Source organism: Canis aureus, chromosome 9 (assembly GCF_053574225.1).
Source record: "Canis aureus isolate CA01 chromosome 9, VMU_Caureus_v.1.0, whole genome shotgun sequence".
NCBI classification, from domain to species: Eukaryota; Metazoa; Chordata; class Mammalia; order Carnivora; family Canidae; genus Canis; species Canis aureus.
Window position 1 is genome coordinate 38,791,057 of NC_135619.1, and position 20,578 is coordinate 38,811,634.

The 20,578-nt window shown below is 37.4% G+C and overlaps 1 long non-coding RNA gene across 1 annotated transcript in view; it reads right to left on the reverse strand.

Annotated features, from left to right (window-relative positions):
• Nucleotides 1-19,271, reverse strand: part of LOC144319927 (uncharacterized) — a 29,921-nt gene extending 10,650 nt beyond the window's left edge. Inside the window, exons 1-2 of the long non-coding RNA XR_013385573.1 lie at nt 19,228-19,271; nt 15,321-15,387 (exon numbers count right to left, since the gene is read on the reverse strand). This is a non-coding gene — a long non-coding RNA (uncharacterized LOC144319927). The remainder of the gene's footprint in view (nt 1-15,320; nt 15,388-19,227) is intronic.
• Nucleotides 19,272-20,578: the final 1,307 nt, after the last annotated feature.

A 20,578-nucleotide genomic window follows, 5' to 3' on the forward strand; every position in this document is an offset into this window, starting at 1 on the left:
ATTGGAAGAAAGACAGTCTCTTCAATAAATGGTGCTGGGAAAATTGGACATCCACATGCAGAAGAATGAAACTAGACCACTCTCTTTCACCATACACAAAGATAAACTCAAAATGGATGAAAGATCTAAATGTGAGACAAGATTCCATCAAAATCCTAGAGAAGAACACAGGCAACACCCTTTTTGAACTCGGCCATAGTAACTTCTTGCAAGATACATCCACGAAGGCAAAAGAAACAAAAGCAAAAATGAACTATTGGGACTTCATCAAGATAAGAAGCTTTTGCACAGCAAAGGATACAGTCAACAAAACTCAGAAGACAACCTACAGAATGGGAGAAGATATTTGCAAATGACATATCAGATAAAGGGCTAGTTTCCAAGATCTATAAAGAACTTATTAAACTCAACACCAAAGAAACAAACAATCCAATCATGAAATGGGCAAAAGACATGAACAGAAATCTCACAGAGGAAGACATAGACATGGCCAACATGCATATGAGAAAATGTTCTGCATCACTTGCCATCAGAGAAATACAAATCAAAACTACAATGAGATACCACCTCACACCAGTGAGAATGGGGCAAATTAACAAGGCAGGAAACAACAAATGTTGGAGAGGATGCGGAGAAAAGGGAACCCTCTTACACTGTTGGTGGGAATGTGAACTGGTGCAGCCACTCTGGAAAACTGTGTGGAGGTTCCTCAAACAGTTAAAAATATACCTGCCCTACGACCCAGCAATTGCACTGTTGGGGATTTACCCCAAAGATACAAATGCAATGAAACGCCGGGACACCTGCACCCCGATGTTTATAGCAGCAATGGCCACGATAGCCAAACTGTGGAAGGAGCCTCGGTGTCCAACGAAAGATGAATGGATAAAGAAGATGTGGTTTATGTATACAATGGAATATTACTCAGCTATTAGAAATGACAAATACCCACCATTTGCTTCAACGTGGATGGAACTGGAGGGTATTATGCTGAGTGAAGTAAGTCAGTCGGAGAAGGACAAACATTATATGTTCTCATTCATTTGGGGAATATAAATAATAGTGAAAGGGAATATAAGGGAAGGGAGAAGAAATGTGTGGGAAATATCAGAAAGGGAGACAGAACGTAAAGACTGCTAACTCTGGGAAACGAACTAGGGGTGGTAGAAGGGGAGGAGGGCGGGGGGTGGGAGTGAATGGGTGACGGGCACTGGGTGTTATTCTGTATGTTAGTAAATTGAACACCAATAAAAAATAAATTAAAAAAAAATAAAAAAAAATAAAAAATAATTCCCATAAGTCAATTGGAGAAGGACAAACATTATATGGTCTCATTCATTTGGGGAATATAAAAAATAGTGAAAGGGAATAAAGGGGAAAGGAGAAAAAATAAGTGGGAAATATCAGAAAAGGAGACAGAACATGAAAGACTCCTAACTCTGGGAAAGGAACTAGGGGTGGTGGAAGGGGAGGTGGGCAGGGGGTGGGGGTGACTGGGTGGCAGGCACTGAGGTGGGCACTTGATGGGATGAGCACTGGGTGTTATTCTGTATGTTGACAAATTGAACACCAATAAAAAATAAATTTATTAAAAAAAATAAAGAATAAAAAATAATTCCCCATCATTAGTCCACAAAGGTATTCATCTTCTAAAAGCTTTATAGTTTTGCCTTTCACGTTCAAGCCTCTAATCCACTCGGAATTTTCATTTAGACGTGTGTCTGGGAGTGTTCCCTTTTTCTCCTACTCCTTCCCGTGTTTGTTAAACTGTTAAAAGTGAAGGCGTCTCGTGTTTAATCTCTATGGCATTTTTAAATGACTAAATTCAATTTCTTTAACGGTTATAGAACCATTCAGATTTTCTTGAGTCAGTTTTATGACATATATATATATATTTAGAATTTGTCCATTTCTTCTAAGCTTTCAGATGTATTTGCAACAATTTATAATATTTTCAAAAAAAAAATCTCTGCAGCATCTGTAGTAGTGTTTCTTTTTTATTACTGATTTTATTTGTATATGTTCTCTATTTTTAATTGATTAATCTTTATGGAAATTTGTGATTTATGCACTTTCAAATAGCCAATTTAGAACTTTGTTGATTCTCTTTATTTTCTACTTCTTTTCTATTTCATGAATTTACACTCTTAATTATCTTCTTCCTCTTCTTTCTCAATTTATTATTTTTTTTTTTGTAACTACTAATGTTTAGCCTTTCTTCTTTTCTAACATAAGGATTAAAAACTGAATTTTTCTATAACTATCAATTTAGCTTTATTCTACAAGTCTTGATATGTAGTATTTTGTTATTCCATTCTCAATATTTTCTCATTTTCATTATAATTTGTTTATTGATCTCTGAGTCAGGTATGTTTCTTTGTCTTATTCTTTGATTAATAGTCAATTAATTTAAATTTAAAAGATCAAATTTCCCCTAAACTTTTATAACTTTTACATAGTTATTCAAATTCCTTTAGATATTTTAAACTATGATTATAAATTCAGCATATCTGATTTTCTCAAACACTTCAAACATCTAAAATGCAGACTTAAACATCAAAATCAACAAGAATTTTCTAAGCATGTGAGTCAGACTGATCAATTGTGTAGTTCAAATTCTCTTAACCGGTTCACATATTTGAAAAACACAGGCCAGACCACAGTATGATAGCAGAACTCATGGATGCACAGAAGTATAATTATTTCTAAAAATACTTTCCCTAAAATTGTAAATTTATTCATAAAAATTGGAATAGGATGCCCTTCTTCAACGAGCTGAATCTACTCTATCACCTTGTTACTCAAGGTAGGATCAACACACCAGCAGCATCAACATTACCAAAGAACTGGCTAAAAATGCAGACTCTCAGACCCACCTGAAACCTCCCACATCAGAACCTTTAGCAAGATCTTCTAGTATGTCTCACTGACTTCCATTCTAAGGTGACTTCAGGGAGGCTGGGAAATGAGAGGCAGAGCCAGGCCCGATGGAAGGCTATGTCTGGGATTTATCAGGAAGCAGAGAGAAGTTTCAGGCAGTCCCCAGTGGGGAATCTCCCTCTTTCCTATTTCCACACCTCCACGTCCTGAAAATGCACAGGTGAAAATGGGCAGGCGGAAAGGAAAGCAGAAGCAAGAACTAAGGCACTGTTGTCTGAGGCTACAATATCGACTTGCCAGACTCAGCCAGTGTTGACACCTGATTTCCTGTGCCAAGTGAGCTTGTGTTGGCTGCTGCCTGATGAGAACCATTAAGTCAGTAACAGACTATATTTCCATTTAGTGGCCTTTTCACCAAGACACAAGAAGTCAGTCACATGGCAAGATCATTAAATTGTTGGCCTAATTGATTGGTCTAATTATCCTCACCTAAGGAAGAAAAATTGGTTACTGGGGATAAAAAGGCACTGGCTGTGAGGCAGTATTTCTGGATTATAATTTTGCACCAGACTCTGACCCTGCTGTGAAAGTTTGACAAAATCTCCCTTAATTTCTCTGGACCACAGATTAGTTATTGAGCAGGAGGGTTAATTCCAAAATAATTAGTTTTCGAAGATTTCCTGATTTCAGGCTATCCAGGATATGCTGGAGTCCTGTGCTTTTCTAGAATCTTCCCATACCATTTATTAAATAATACTGTGTGTGACCAGGGCTGTTCTTACAACTTGACTCAGCAACAGAACTCTTTGAGCTTTTCACTCAGCACTGAAAGTTCTGATCCCTATATTGCCTCTACCACCCTTGAGAATCAAGAAGAAAACTTCCTGGAGAACAGATCGGTGTGGGGAGACTTACTAGCTACTGGCTTCCAGTGAATTAATGATATGATGGGGAGTCACAGACTCTGGACCTTGCTGCCTAGGTTGGAATCCCTACTCAACCACTTACTATCTGGTTTTGGATAAGTTAATCTCCTTATGCCTCAGCTTCTGCACCTGTAAAATGAGGCTAATAATCGGAAATACCTTATGGGTTGGTGTGAGGGTTAAATGAGACAACACATATAAAAGAATGTTTGGCATGTGGTAAGCACTCTATTATAAACTGTGTTTATGAAGCATTCAAGCTGAATGTAAAATACCCACATTAAATGCTCATTTTGGTACGTAGGTTATCCCAACATATTTTAAAAGCAGATTTTTTCCACGCATTCTAGTGAAATCAAAATTACTCTTGGTACTTAATTGTAGTGGCTATGTCACACAACATGGAGAATTCCAGAATCACTGATCTGGGTTTTCTTTACCTGAACTCATTGCTCTGAGAAGAAAACAACTACATTATGGCTGGCAATTGACTCTGACTTTTTCTTTTGACAACAGTAGGGCTTTTAATCCTTGCATTCAGAGTAATACCTGCCAATCACCTTTTTCCTAATTAAATTTACCTGGAGTTCATTTTAAAGAAAATAATTTGTTCAGCCAAAAGTGGTTGCATATTTATGCTACAATTAGCGAAAACTTCCACAAACGAACCCTTCCCCCTGAGCCTCTGTAAAGAAAGGAGAATGCAGTTGAGAGCCTACAAGATTTCAGAGCAATTAAGCCTAGAAATGCAGGTGTTGGAAACACCTGTTTCCCCCTCCCTCCCAGGCTGACTGCCCTGGCCACCCTTCATCAGTAGGTTAAAATAATTAACTTACCCTATTGGCAGAAAAGCCCAAGAACTGCTAAGGGCAACAAGTCTCCTTTTCTCCCCTTTCTCAGATTAAAAGAGAAAAATAAAAAGATTCATGGGTGGTCTGCAAACAGGAGGGGGGAAAAAAATCTTTCCTCTTCTAAAAAAAAAAAAGGACAAAATCAAGTGACAATAAAGACATTGTCTCCTTCAAGCAGACTAAGTGGCTTGCTTAGGTTCAGAATTCTATGTTTGTTTTGTGAGAGTGATTGCAGTGCTGTTCAGGAGCATGAAAAAGCCTATTTTAAGGGATATTTATGTGAAGAAATAAAGCAATTGGGGAGGATGTGATTTTTGCCTGACCTGCCTTTTGTGAATACCTGCAAATTTATATTAAATCTCAACATCAGAGTTCCTCACAAAGATAAATTGTAGAAATTTTATTGGGGTTTTAAAAAAATGGATCGTCCATAGCTAGGAAATCAAGAAATTGTTGGTGGGGGGAGGAAGAAAGTTGATTTTGGCAATTTGAATCAATTCAATTTTGACCTTTATGCTTTGTGTGTATCCTGATTTTGTTTCCCTGAGTTCCATTAAGGCTATCTTTGAATACTATTTGCCATAACTAGAAAAGATGGTGAAGGTAATTTTGTGTTTATGATTACTGGCACTATCTCTATTTGAAGCAATTTGGAAAACTTTCAGTATTTTAATTGGAATAGGTACTTTTGAAAGATGGAAGAGACCGTACAGGTGAGGAATTGGCTGAAGTTGGAAAGTGGTTCAGTAAATATACAAATATGCATATGCATTTATACTTTCCATTTTTCTAAAGGTGATTTAAGGTGACCTCAGTTCAATTTTGGATTTTAAAACTTTTCTCACAATATCCACATGAAATACAGATTATGGGGGCACCTAGCTGGCTCACCCCATAGAGCATGCAACTCTCCATCTCTGGGTCGTGAGTTCGAGCCCCATGTTGAGGGTGGAGCCTACTTAAATTCACTTAAGAATTAAAAAAAAAAAAAGAAATACAGATTATAGGAAGCCAAAGGACTACTACATATTGTTAATCCAACCCCTTACTTCTGACCAATATATCTATTTATATAATGCCTTACAGTTTTAAAAAGTATTTTTCCATTTGAGGTATGTAAGGCAGGTCTCATGACACCTATTCTGGGGAGGAGGGAATTAAAGGGATGGGTAGAGTCCTTGGAGAGGGAGGGAGAGGGGCTCTCGTGGAGGGAGCCTTAGGCAGCTGGGCATAGAATAAGTGATAACACCGAGACTCCTGCACCACCACCAATGCCTCGTTGCCACCCCCTCGTTGCCACCGCCCAGTGAGATTTCTACCACCACCCACTAGGTGAAGTTTTTTCCCCCCTTTACAGCACACCATTCTCATAAACCAGGGTCAGGCTCCTTGTTTCTGTGGCAAGCTCCAGAGAACAGCAGTATTTTCAAATGACCAGCAGGTGGCGGAGTAAACCCTGTTCCCAAATTTATTCCAGTGATGTTTAAGTTATTTGAAAACTAACGGATTAAAAAATTCAGTATCAGCTCAAATAAATTTAGCATTCAAGGTTGCATTAAAATAACATCAATGATAATATTTAATATAAAGACTTAAGTCCACTGTCAAGCTAAATGCTGACTATAGGGCACACTAGCATTGTTTTTTCTTAGCATTGTAACACAATGCAAGGTCATTTTTTAAAACTACAATTCTTTTCTTCTTCTCACTGTACTATTGAGTTGGAGAGAAGTGATGGCTTATTACTCCTCTGAGTTTATTGTCTCTGTTAAGGAACCTTTCTAATGGTTGTCAAAGTGTGACATGAATCCACTAAATGCTACAGCTCTGTCTAGGTTTAGGAACGTCTTTATTAAGTGTTCACTGTTAACCACTAGTTTTCCAGCTCCTCTTCCTCCACAAGAGCTGCTGCAATTACATTACACTCCTGTCTGCACCCTGAGCTGCTCACCAGGCAGGAGAATTCAAGAAGCCTCTCTCCTCACCAGAACCTTCCTCTCCTTCATAGTTTATTTTACAGTGCTGTGACTCTAGGGTTTGTCAATCTTAAGAACACACATTGTCCCTAAACTCTTCAAATAGTTTCTTCAGCTGTTTTCATACATTCTTGGCAAACACCAGTAATGATTAAAAGAGGTTTCCATCCAAACGTTTTCAGCAATATTTACTTAAAATACAATCATACACAAGTATCATACCCATACACATTCTCATTTCCACACATTCATACATTGGTCACTGCATATAGGTGCAGATATTTGCATACATTTGTATAATTATCAAAACTCATTACAGTGAATTTCATTGGATTATCCAACTCCCTATATTGTGTGGAATTTTATGCCTCAAATATGTTTTAACTAAATGAAAGGCACTAGGTTATAAGTAATAGGAACTAAGTGATACCACCTACTCCCTATCATTTATAACTTAGAGATATGAAGATATTATATCTGCAGTTTATTAACTTATTTTTAAAGATTTTATTTTTTAAAGTAATCTCTATACCCCCTGTGGGGTTTGAACTCACAACCCCAAAATCAATAGTCACACACTCCACTGACTGAACTGGCCAGGTACTCCTCTGGGTTTAGTTTTGATATGAACTTTGTCCTATGTACACAGACATCCACAAGTGAATTTATTAAAGAAAATGCACATTGAAAATATACATGTTAGTATCTATTTATATATGTTTTGTCTTTTTTTCAGAAAAAGATTTCAAAAGGATTTACAGAGTTACATGAGAGTTCATACAGACTCACTAGGGACTTTAGAGATTTTGTTATAAGGATAAAAAGCCAAGAATGGTTAAGGGCTTTGTGAAAGGCATAGAGCTAACTACAGATTGAAGAAGGCCTGGAATAGACATTCACCAAATGTTTGTGAATTAAATAAGGTGGAAAGTAATTCGGCAAGACTTTAAAAGATGCATTGGTGAATAGGTGATCAGCTATTATAGGAATCAATAAAGCAGAAAGGCTTATGAGAAGTGGAAATGCATATGTTTGTGGCCTTCTACAACTAGTAGAGGGGCACACATAGATACTGATGGTGGTACTTGTTACTGGATATTTAGAACAAAGCATTCTCTTTGTTCTCCAAAATTCCAGAGTATTTTGGAGAATGAAATAGAGATCAATGAGAGCTGGGAAAAGAACCCAGGAATCATTGCATTTCATCTCCTTTATGTATCAAGGAGATAATTCTAGCTGAGGACAAAAATCCAATAAATATTTCATTATGTTATAAATATTTTAATGCATTTATCTGCCAAGATTTATTAGAATTTATTGATAACTGACCCTTCTATAATTACCTAATACTTTCTGTGAGTTAATACGTATTTAAGCTGACCAAATAAAGGTAAATGTTAGTAGTGAGCATTAGCCATCTACTTGTTGTGCTCTAAGTCACCTTATTTATCAACTGAAGAGTGGAGCCTGAGCCAAAGACAGACACTTAACCATCTGAGCCAACCAGGTGCCTCTACAGATTATCTTTTTTTAAAGATGATAAATTGTATATATTGTATATATATTAAGTGTCTGTCTTTGGCTTGGGTCATGATCTCCAGGTCCTGGAATTGAGTCCCATATTGGGTTCCCTGCTCAGTCTGCTTCTCCCTCTGCCCCTCCCCCTGCTCATACTCTCTCTCTCTCTCTCTCAAATGAATAAATAAAATCTTAGAAAATAAAAAAAGATTCCACCAAGAGTGAAAATAAGTATGTTGATGGTGACTTCAGAAGTCATTTTGCCTTTCCCTGAAATAGAAAATTCTATTTTATTACCATGATAAACTCCTTCTGTGCCCAATTCTCCAATTGACAAGTACATCTCACACACACACACACACACACACACACACTTTACAAAAACCCTGAACTCTCCTCTCTAGGGTTATTTTTTATTTTGAAACAACACTAAACCTATATAAAATCAGCTTTGAGAATGTACAAATTTTGTTTGCTTTTCTAACATGTGTTTCTTTATTTTATAGATTGGGTTGAGAGCTGGAAGATTTTTTTTTTCCTGTTTCATCTTAAAAGCCTAAAGATCAATGCCAATTGCATACTTAGATATCAAGGTAACTTTTCCAGCTGTGCTCCAACTGTTTTCTATTGTGTTCACTACCATGTTCTTGGTACCATTTTTCTGATTTGAGTGAAACCTATGCAAGACATTAATTGTGTCTCATTACCGGTCCTTGCTCTTCTTTTCAATTCTGGTATATATGAATGTTCCAAGAGAAATACAACTGATAAACAAAACAGCAGTGTATTCCTCTGTATATTGCTCATGAGTCAAAGAGTAAGTGAGAGATTCATATTTGCCAGTGAATTTCAGAGCATTTTGTGGGAGTCTTTAAAAAAAGTCTATTGCTCTATTTCTACCACAATACTTCCTCAGATCTAAATGTTGAGGTCTTTTAACCAGAAGGGTAATAATTACTAGTTTTTTAAATCAAAATATTACAGAATTTTGTAGAGTATTGTCCACTACTAAAAGAATAAAATATGCTGCTATTACAAAACGAGGGGAAATGCAAAATAGAAAAACACAGGTGTCATTAGAATAGTTTCTGTTAATTTATTACTAAAAAAATATTTCAACCTCTGTTATCCACAATCTGGATTCAAACAGTCAAGAGTGAGCTAAGAGAACCCACATTTCAAATAACATTTAAAGCATTTCCTTAATCTATGGCATAAAAATGCTAATTTTGATTTTAAATTTGATAAATGCTGCTTTAATATAGAGGTCATAAGAGAACAATTACTAAATGATGGAAAAATCTTTTATTCAGAGAACCCTTATAATCTCCAGAGGCAAATCATGACTATCATGATCCTTCAACCATTATGTAGCACTACCTTAAAAGTAACTTTCTCTTTTGTTCAGCCAAAGGACACTAGAGATTATAAGATTTGGGAAGTCCATCAGCTATTAACTTCAGGCCTGACTAAGTAAGAGCTAATATAATTGGAGTACTTTTATCAGAGAGCAATTTCTGGACCAAAATACATATCATATAGTGGAGCAAAGTTTTAAGAATTACAGAGAACGTCTATTCAAAGCAATGAAATTTTTGGATTCCGACAGGACTTTTAAAAGTTTTGTATATTTCTATATGTCCAAATGTTTGATAATCTCACATCATTGAGTATGCAGTGGCAGAGTATAATATGTATTTGACATTTTGTGCATCAACAAGAACTTATTTTAACTCTAAACTTGTTGTAGGTTTAAGTGTGTTTCCTGCAGTTTTATTAATGGAGAAAACAGAATACTTGGAGTGGAAATAAAATTTCATCCTCAGAGATAACAACATTAAGGGGAAAAATATCTTGATAATTACTAATTGATTTTCATAACACATTCATTGTATAAGAGTATTTTAGAGGGCCAATGGCCTGAAATTATACTTTCTTACATTGAAAAAGGTTAATTAGGAATTGAGCTCAAAGTTAATTTTTTGAAGGTCAGCTGCTATGCTGTTGGGTCCTGTGACCCTGTCTCAAGTAATCACAGCATTAACATACAAGATATAGCTTTCCTTTCACTTGATGACATAATCTCTTTAATTGGTGTCGGGAAGCCTGCATGTGAAAGAACCATGGAAAACACCTAGAGACTATAATTTTACTCTCTCCATTCACAGGGCAAATGAAACAAGCCTTAAGAATGTACGAAAGACTCATTACAATCCCTTGGCTGTCAACACAAAGCCCTCACATTTCAACCAAGAGTTTTAGGAATGGTCAATTCTGTTTAGTTCCAACTTTGGCTGGTGAACTATTAACCTTTTCAGAAAAACCGGTGAATGCTAAATGTCAGATAATCTTCTATGAGAAAGCTAAGAAGGTAGATAATGTGGTTTAACTGATTAGACATAAATGCGAGAAGGTGATATTTGCAAAGTTATTAAGCATGGTCTCTGAAAGAAACTATTGGAGTGAGACTCCCTAACCCTCACATTTCTACAACCTTTGACATCATTCTCATAAATCCCCTGTGGTTCTTGATGCAGACTTGATACAGCCCATTTTCATTTGATAGTTTAAACTCACCTTTTATAGAGAACTGATCAGTGTTGTTGTGATCCTGTTTTCCCAACAGATTCTGCTTAGTAAAGAAGAAAGCTACTGTGAAGTAACCCTTGAAACACCCACTATGAAACTTTTAAGGACACACTTGGGGAGAGGGAAGAAAGGAATACTAAAGTCTGCGAAGGCTGTCAGCATCAGTTTAACAAGGGCTCACTGCAAAATGGAAGGCCCTGAGTGTGTTGTTAATTTAGTTCCTGTCCTTATAGCATGATTTCAGTTTTCTCATCTTTCGTGATCTTTTTACCTCTTGAGATCTGAGATGACTTTTTAAAATTAGGTAACCATCCAACCAAGAAGTGCTATACTTGGACTGCTTTGTGCTAAGACTTCAAATTGGGTGCCATCAGCAGTCTGGTGAATTTGGGAATGTGTCACCTAGCAGAGATCTGAAATTATCATTTGGAACTGGTTCATATTTGGCTTTGATATAAATACTGGACTCTGCCTCTTGTACCCTGTCTAAAAAAAATTGTACCCTGACGGTGTGGGAAGTGAGGTTGTGGGCAGAAACGACAGGCAGGTGCTTGTGTTGCAGACAGTACAGTACTGCATTCAATGACAACTATCAGACAATTACTATATTGTGTATTGACATGTCTTTAATCATGCCTCTGTGTAGATAATACACTGGTCTTATGCGATCTGTTTTGTGTTTCATATAATCTTCCATTTTTCTTCCCAGATTCATAGTACACACAATCAAGACTAGAAAGCCAGAAAATAACCTATTTGCTCCATTATTCTAATTTAGTCACTACCACAATTTTATTAATCAACAAAATAATGATGTGAAAATGCCTTAACTATAATTTGTTTTGTTTCACTCTGGGCCAATATGGTGCAGCCTCAGTAATAGCAAGGATTCACAACTTCAATATGCCCTGAAAACTGAATTATTTTTCACCTTCAACCACTCCATAAAACCGACAATTCTCTTTTCCCATCAGAGTTTTCAGCAAAATCTGAACTCTATCATCTAAGTCAAGGGTAACTCATAATGGGAAATTTGCATTATTTTATTACTTGGAAGCTTTCTGCAGGAAGAGGAAATAAAAATTACCTGTTAATGCCCTTACAAATCTAATGCTGCTGTATCTTAAGATCTATCAGTATTTCCTCACTCCCTTCAAGAAAAGTCCTGAGAGTGATGTCACCAAGATAGCAGCATAGATCATTCCTGACTTCACTCCCCCTCACAAGAACCAACATCTATTCAAGGACAAGGCGTCACTGAGAGACTCCTAGAACAAGAAGCTGAGGCTGAGGAACACCCTGCACCTCAGAGACCAAGACAGACTGCACTAAAAGGGTAAGAAAAGTGATTAGCTGCACACCATGTTGCCCTTCCTACAGAATAGCACAGTACCACACAGAGAGATTACTCCTGGGCCACTAGTTCCTCCAGTGGGAAAAGAGAACCAGGGGTACAACCAGCCTCCTCCAGGATTGTGGTTCACTTTTAAGGAGCCCCTACTCTGATCTTGCACCATGGAATTGCAGAGAAACCTGTAAAGCCAAACTGCTAGGCATCTGACTGTGATAGAGAAGCAAGAAGAAGCTTTCAATGACCATTACATGGATATTGGCAGACTGAGTTCATAACTGCAGTGCCCAAGTAGTAATCCCAATCAGCCCTTTTGCTCATCTGCATAACCAAGTCAGGAGCACACTCTGACCAGGAAACTCAGTGGGATGCAGATCTGCATGATTCATATCCTCAAATATAGAGTTTTGCTGGCCCTAGAGTTTGCCCACACCTGGACAAGGTGCTGAGTCACAGACCCACCCACTGTTAAGAGTCACTTCTAGGGGCACTTGGGTGGCTTAGTTAAGAATCTGGCTCTTGGAACGCCTGGGTGGCTTAGCGGTTGGGCATCTGCCTTCAGCTCAGACCGTGTTCCCAGAGTCCCAGCATCGGGTCCCACATTTGGGTCCCTGCATGGAGCCTGCTTCTCCCTCAGCCTGTGTCTCTGTCTCTCTCTGTGTGACTCTCATGAATAAATAAAATCTTTTTAAAAAAATCTGACTTTTTATTTCAGCTCTGGTCATGATCTCAGGGTCATGAGATTGAGCCTTATGCCAGGCTCTGAGCTGGGTGTGGGGCCTTCTTGGGATTCTCTCTCTTTTCCTCTGCCCCTCCCCTGTTCTCTAAAAAAAAAGTAGTCCCTTCTAGCCCCATCTAACCAGAAAGGCAGTAACAACTCCTGGAAGCTGTGTGGCCCAGTGGCGCTTGAGATGAAAGGTGGGTAGACAGAGCTGATCACCCCCAGAGCAAAGCCAATACTGGACATAAAGACTTCCAATGCTATGTACAGGTAGGGGATTAATTATTAGCAAAGGCTGAGGGTAGCTCCTAATCCATTCAAACTTGAGAGCCTGTTTGGGAAATTGAGTAGCGTAGGACATTCCCCCTCCATCCTGCCCAGGAAAAGGGGCTGAGAGATAGCTCTACTCACTGTGAAGTATATTTTGGTCTTATCTGACAAGAAGAGTTGGTGACAACTCTTGGGAATTATTGGTGCTCTAGCTAAAAGAACGATGGAAAGAGACAATAACTCTCAGAGCAAAGCCAGTGGCTCTGTTAGGCCAAGAAACTTGAGGTATAAGTCAGTTTGAGTTAAAACATCAAAGAGCTTTAGAGTTGCTTCTCCTTCTACATCTAAGCAGGGAATCTAATTTATAGCCCTGATCGCTGCTGAATATAGCTTTAGCCTGTCTGACCAGGGAACCTAACCAGAGCACACAAGAAGCTGTGTAGCTCCTTCAACAGCCCTCCACATAATAGCACTTGAAGAGAGAGCACAGCCTGTGGCTTCCCCTGTCTGCAGACAAAACCTCACCAGACCAGGAAATTCAGTGCACACTCAGGCCTGATTCAGGCCCTTAAACAATTAGCTTTCTAGGCTCTGTGCCCTGGCCTACTCTCCTGCCAGGGCAAGGAAGCAAATTTATAGCCCCACCTACTATTAAATATAGTACCCAGTCACAACCAACTAGTAAGCCTGACCAGAGGATTCAGGCAATTGTGGAGCCCATGTTACAGTCTCATTTGACTAGTAGGGAACAAGCCTGCAGTTTTTCTCCAGCTGTTTTTACCCAATGGCACACCCCCATGTCCTGTCCTCAAAAGTCAAACAGTTGCCACATCCAAAAGTAGACTATAATACTGGACTTTACCTAGTCAAAGATTACCAGCCGACATAACCAGAAACCAAACTGAGCCAGCCAGTGAAGAATTGTCTCTGCCCAAGCAAACCTGCAAAGTCTGAAAGAGAAGCCTCATTATCCAAATGTGAAAATAACAATATAAGGAATCAAGGATTACAAAGAAATCAGGTAAAATACAATACTATCAAAGGAAACTATTAAAGTTAATAATAATCAACCCTAAAGAAACAGAGATCTGTGAACTGTCAAAGAATTCAGAATAATCCTCTTAAGGAAGTTTTGTGAACTCCAAGAAAACATAGACAACTAAGTGAAATTAAGAAAGAAAATAAGTGAATAAATCAAGAAGTTTGACAAGGAAATAGCAACCATCAAAAACAAAAGCAAACAAACAAAAACTCCAAAAATCCTAGAGTTGAAGAATATAATAACTAGACTGAAGAATTCAATAGAGAATTTCAAAAGTGGGCATGACCATGCAGAAGAAAGAATCAGTGTTCTGGAGGATAGGACATTGGAAACTACACAGTCAGAGCACCAAAAAGAAAAAAGAATTTTAAAAGATTGAAGAAATCCACAGGAATTATAGGACACAATGAAAAGAAACAATATTTACACTATAGGAATTCCAGAAGGAGAAGAGAAAGAGACAGAGAATATATTTAAAATAATAATGGCTGAAAACTTCCTAAACCTGGGAAAAGAAATGAATATCTGGATCCATGAGGCCCAAAGGATCCCAAATAGGTTGAACCAGAACAGAGTCACACCAAGGCACATTACATTAAATGTCAAAAGTCAAAGACAGGGGAACCTGGGTGGCATAGTCAGTTGGGGCTCCAGCTCTTGGTTTCTGCTCAGGTCATGATCTCAGGTCCTGGGATTGAGCCTCGCATTGGGCCCCATGCTCAGCAGGGAGTCTGCTTCTCTGCCTCTCTCTTTGTCTCCCTCTGCCCCTACCCCTGCTTGTGCACATTCTTTCTCTCTAAAATAAATAAATAAATCTTTAAAAAAGTCAAAGACAAAGAAAGAATTTTAAGAGCAGCTAGAGAAAAAAAGAGAAGTTACATACAAGGGAAACCCCATGAGACTATCAGCAGATTTCTCAACAGAAACTTTTCATGCCAGTAGAAGAGAATGGCATGACATATTCAAAATATTGAAAGTAAATAACTCAACCAAGAATTCTACACCTGGCAAAGCTGTCCTTCAGAAACAAAGGAGGGATAAAGACTTTCCTGACCAGGCAAAAGCTGAAGGAGTTAATTACCACCAGACTTGCCTTATAAGATATGCTAAAGAGAGTTTTCTTGAGTGGAAGTAAAAGAATGCTAATTAACATCATAAAAAACACAGAAAGGTAGTGTAAATCTCTGAATACTTACTGGTAGTGGTAAATACACAGTCGCAGTTGGATTCTTCAATATGGTAATAGTTGCTGAACTCACAACTCTAAAAGTTAAAAAAAAACAGCAAAAATAATCACAAATAAGACAATCTGTTATTAGTTACATAATAAAAACCATGTAAATTGTAACCACAGTAACCTAATGTGAGGAGAAGTAAAAGTGTTAAGTATACAAATTCTATTGAGGCTAAGTTGTTATCAGTTTAAAATAGGATGTTATAAGTTTAAAATATTTTATGTAAACCTCATGGTAACCACAAGGGAAAATCTTGTAGTAATTAGATAAAAGAACAAGATAGAGAACTCAAAGCATACTGATATCAAAATACATCAAAACACAGAAAAAGACAGACGGATAAGAAACAAGAAACAATATATATAGAAAACAAGAAAACAATTTAAAAAATGGTAATAATAAGTTCTTACCTATTGATAATTATTTTAAACATAAATGGATTAAGTTCTCCAATCAAAAGACATAGAATGGCTCAATGGATAAAAAACAAGATCAAACAATATGCTGCCTACAAGAGACATTAGGTTTAAAGACACACATAGACTGAGAGTAAAAGGGGGAAATACACATTTCAAGCAAATGGTAGCCCAAACAAAACCAGGAGTAGCTATACTTAGACTTTAAACTAAAAATGGTAAAAAGTAAGGTGCCTGTGTGACTCAGTCAGTTAAGCTTGATTTCATCTTGTGTCATGGTCTCAAGATTGTGGAATTGAGCCTTGTGTCAGGCTTGCTTGGGATTTTTTTTCTCCCTCTGCCCTTCCTCTCTCTCTCTGCCCCTCTTTCTAAAGCCAAACAAGCAAATAAGTAAAAAGAGACAAAGAAGGTCATTATGTAATAATAAAGGTGTCAATACATTAAGCAGATATAACTGTAAATATTTATGTGCTCAATATTAGAGCACCTAAAATATATAAATAAAAACTAACAGAGCTAAAAGGAGAAATAAACAGCAATACAATAATAATTGGGGACTGTAATACCCTTCTTTCAGCAATGGAGAGATCACTCAGAGAATCAATAAAGAAACAGTGGATTTGAACAACACTATAGACTAAATGGATTTAACAGACATACAGAACAGGACAACACACATTTTTCTCAAATGTGAAACACAAAACATTTTCTAGGATAGATCATATGTTTGTTCACAAAATAAGTGTCAATAAAGTCAAGAAGATTGAAATCATACCGAATATCTTCTCTGACCACAATGGCATACACTAGAAATCAATAACAAAAGGAAAAATTTATGAACATGTGGAAATTAAACAACATTCTCCTACACAACCAATGGATCAAGAAGAAATTAAAGGGGAAATAAAATTTCTTGAAATAAATGAAAATGGAAATGGAACATACTGGTACTTTATGGGATATAGCAAAAGCAGTTCTAAGAGGGAAGTTCATAGCAATAAATATGTACATTGAGAAGCAAGAAAGAGCCCAAATGAGTAACCTAACTCTATATCTTAAGAAGCTAGAAAAAGATCAAACTGAGACAAGGTTTGGAGAAGAAAAGAAATTCTAAAGATTAGAGTAGAAATGAATGAAATAGAGAACAGAAAAACAACAGAAAAGATTGACGAAACTAAGAGTTGGTTCTTTGAAAAAAACAAAATTGACAAATCCTTAACTAGACTAACCAGGGGAAAGGACCCAAACCAACAAAATTATAAATGAAAAAGGAGACATTACAATTGATATCACAGAAATTCAAGGGGCTATTAGGAATAATGTACATGCCAAACAAAGAGAGGCTATTAGGAATAATGTACATGCCAAACAACTGACTTCTGGACAATCTAGAAGAAATGAAAAAATTCTTAGAAACCTACAACTTGGGGCACCTGGGCAGCTCAGTTGGTTAAGAGTCTTCCTTCAGCTCAGATCATGATCTCAGGTAGAATTGAGCCCCAAGTCAGGCTCCCTGCTCAGCAGGAGTTGAGCTCCTTACAACTTACAAAAGACTGAACCAGGAAGAAATAGAATATCTGAACTGAACAATTGCTAGTAAGGAAATTAAATCATAAATTTAAAAAATCTCCCCAAAAAGAAAATCCCAGGACCAGATGGCTTCAAACATATAAAGAAAAATTAACACCAATCCTTCTCAAGCTCTTCCCCCCAAAATCAAAGAGGACCAAAAAAATTGAAAAAGAATATTATTAAGACATAAAAATGAGGAAATCTTACCATTTGCAATAACATGGATGGACCGTTATGCTGAATGAAATATGTCAGACAGAGAAAGACAAATACTCTATAATCTCATTTATATGTGGAGTCTGAAAAAACAAAACTCAGAAGAAATCAGATTTTAATTAATAGGCTGGGAGTAGAGGGTGGTTAGAGGAAGGTGGTCAAGGTAAAAATTCTTATAAGATAAAAAAACATGAGGGATGTAATGTGCAACATGATGATTACTACTAACACTGCTGTATGATATATTGGAAAACTGTTAAGAGAGTAAATCCTAAGAGTCCTTATGATAAGGAGAACATTTTCCCCTTTATTCTTTATCCTTTTTTAAATTGTATCTATATGGGAAGATGAGTGTTAGCTAAACCTATTGTGGTAATCATTTCACAATATATGTAATCAAATAATCATGCTGCATGCCTTATATCAAGATGAATATCAATTATTTCTCAATAAAACAAAAAACAGGGCAACCTGGGGGCTCAGCGGTTTAGCGCTGCCTGCAGCCCAGGGTGAATCGAGACTTGGGATCAAGTCCCAAGTCGGACATCCTGCATGGAGCCTGCTTCTCACCACCTCCCCCCCCCCCCCGCCGTGTGTCTCTCATAAATAAATACAATCTTTAAAAAAATTTAAAAAATAAAACAAAATCAATAAACAAATAAATAAAATTCTTAGCCTGGCATACAAGTCTATAAATGATATGGTCCTCTAATACATCTGCACTTCCAGCCTCCCACCCTATCGAACTTCTCTGTCACTCAAAGCACCATGATCTTTCTCTTTTTTAGAATCTTTGTACAATATTCTCTTTGCCAGAACTTCTCTTTCACTTGGACAATCTCTAACCAGATTAGGGATTAGCTCTGATGTCATTCTTTCAGAATATCTAGCCAGTATGGACAACATCCTCCTACATTCCCCACATTCTGGGCCATAAATCACTCAGGGTGTTCCCTTATGTACCCAATTCTATATCAACATCCTCCACACCATGCTGTAATTGTATGTTACTCCTCAGTTTTTCTTGAGGGCTAGGATTCTCTATTTTTCATGTCTGGAACCCCAGCATCTATAACAGTGCCTGCTATAGGCAGTGTTTCATAAAAGTTTGTTGAATGCATGTTTTGCTAAGAGCATTTCGTTAATGTGTGGGAAATCACTTATGTTTTGTAAAAGTCATGTTATTTTTTATGATAAAATCCCTAGAAATATAGTAATGCAGTCAGATATATTATGTTTGCTAATCTATTTAAAAATAATTTTAGTTTTATTTCAAAGTTAATTAATTTAATGACCTGGCTTTAAAACAACTGTGACTATACTGGAGCAGTCCTCTCAAAGATCCTAACACAATCATTTATAGGAAATCAACCTAAGCCCTTGAATAGTGTCGTCTAGATTAAGAAAATGAGCTATTCTATTCTCTGCTTGTCTTTACTCCTGTCTCTGAGCCAGGTTAAAATTTTAATGGGTGTTTGAAATGGTGACTTGAGTTTTGACCAGCAATTTATGGTCTCTTCACAGAGGGCACAATCAAGAAATCCAAATTCTCTCGACTATTTTTGCCCAGTTGTTTTGCAAATGAATGAGCATGTATTGCCTGTGTGCCTTCAGCAAAGCAAGCATTTGTGAGAGCAACTCTGAATAGAAGTTTTCCTGTTTACCTTCTTATCACTTGTTTAAGTTCTAAGGAGAGAGACCTGGCCATTTTGTTATAGAATGGGTATTTTCAATGCAAAGAAAAGAAAAAAAATCACAGTTTTGAGTTTTTACAATGTTTGCCCCTTTTCTCAGCAGGGATGTGTTTTGAGTGCCAGGAGACAAAAGTGTGGCCTCAACAAGCAGAATTTTAAAAAGAACATCATTTTCATTATGTAGTCAATCTCAATTACAAGCAAATGTTTTCTCTGTGGAGACTCTTCTCCTTTCAGGGCATTATGTGAACCTCTTTTGTGGATTGAGAGAAAGGATCAGTGGTCAATAGGGAGCAGAGTGCTGTGTACAGTGGATTTTTGTATCCCTCCGTCTCCTACATAATGCGTTTTGTCAGGAGAACAGCCTGCCATCCTGAGCAGATTTGCTGAATTAAAGAGCACAGCGGGGATAGGAAACTTGTTGCTAGGTGACTGACCACTGCTGCTTGGCGGGTCTGGGCCGAAGGTGACTCTCTGCTTTTCTTCCACTACTTAATCTTGCCTTTTAATCTGCATCTATAATTAACTCTGTTAATGCCACACATCTATTTGTTTCTTTTTTTACTGCACTTCAGGCAACCAATTTATCATTATTTAGTCTTTACACTCAAACAACAAACTACTTTTTCTTCATTAGCGTCATATGAGGTGAAACATTCTACAGGCAAAAAAGATGTAGACTCAGTAGATATTGCCTGTGATGACTCACTTCCTCTGAGGATTTTCAGAGATACTGTTTGCTAATCTAAATGGAAAATACATCCTTGAGAAAACACTCATGTTTTCCATTATCTCCACAGATTGATTGTGCCTAATTAATGGAAATGTTCTTGGTGACTTTAAATTCCTCTCAGTGGTGACACATATCAACAATTAAAAATTGCTTTCTTTCTCAGATGTTTACGTAATTGTTTCACCTGAAACAATGTGTTGCCTCCAATGTCTTTATAGAACGTATTCTCTGTGGTCATTATCAGCCTTAGAGGCTGGACTTGGATAAAGGACCTAGGAATGCAAAGAAGTGGGGACTTGGCAAAATCAATTCTGGTGAAGTGATGGCTATGTCCACTGACTGGGGGAGGCTGTAGTAGATTCTGGCAGCAGCATTCAGAATTCACCTTGGCTAGTATCAGTGGTGTTGTATGCAGAGGGGAGAACTAAAGTGGTTTTAAGGAACCAGGTCTATGGCATGATTTTCAACACTGTTCCAGACTAATGGCCCCACATCTGGCTCTCTGACCCTCCTAGACATTCTGTGATCTAAGATAGCCTGCATAATAGGCCTTGACTTTCTACACCCCTATAGCATTCCCACATCATA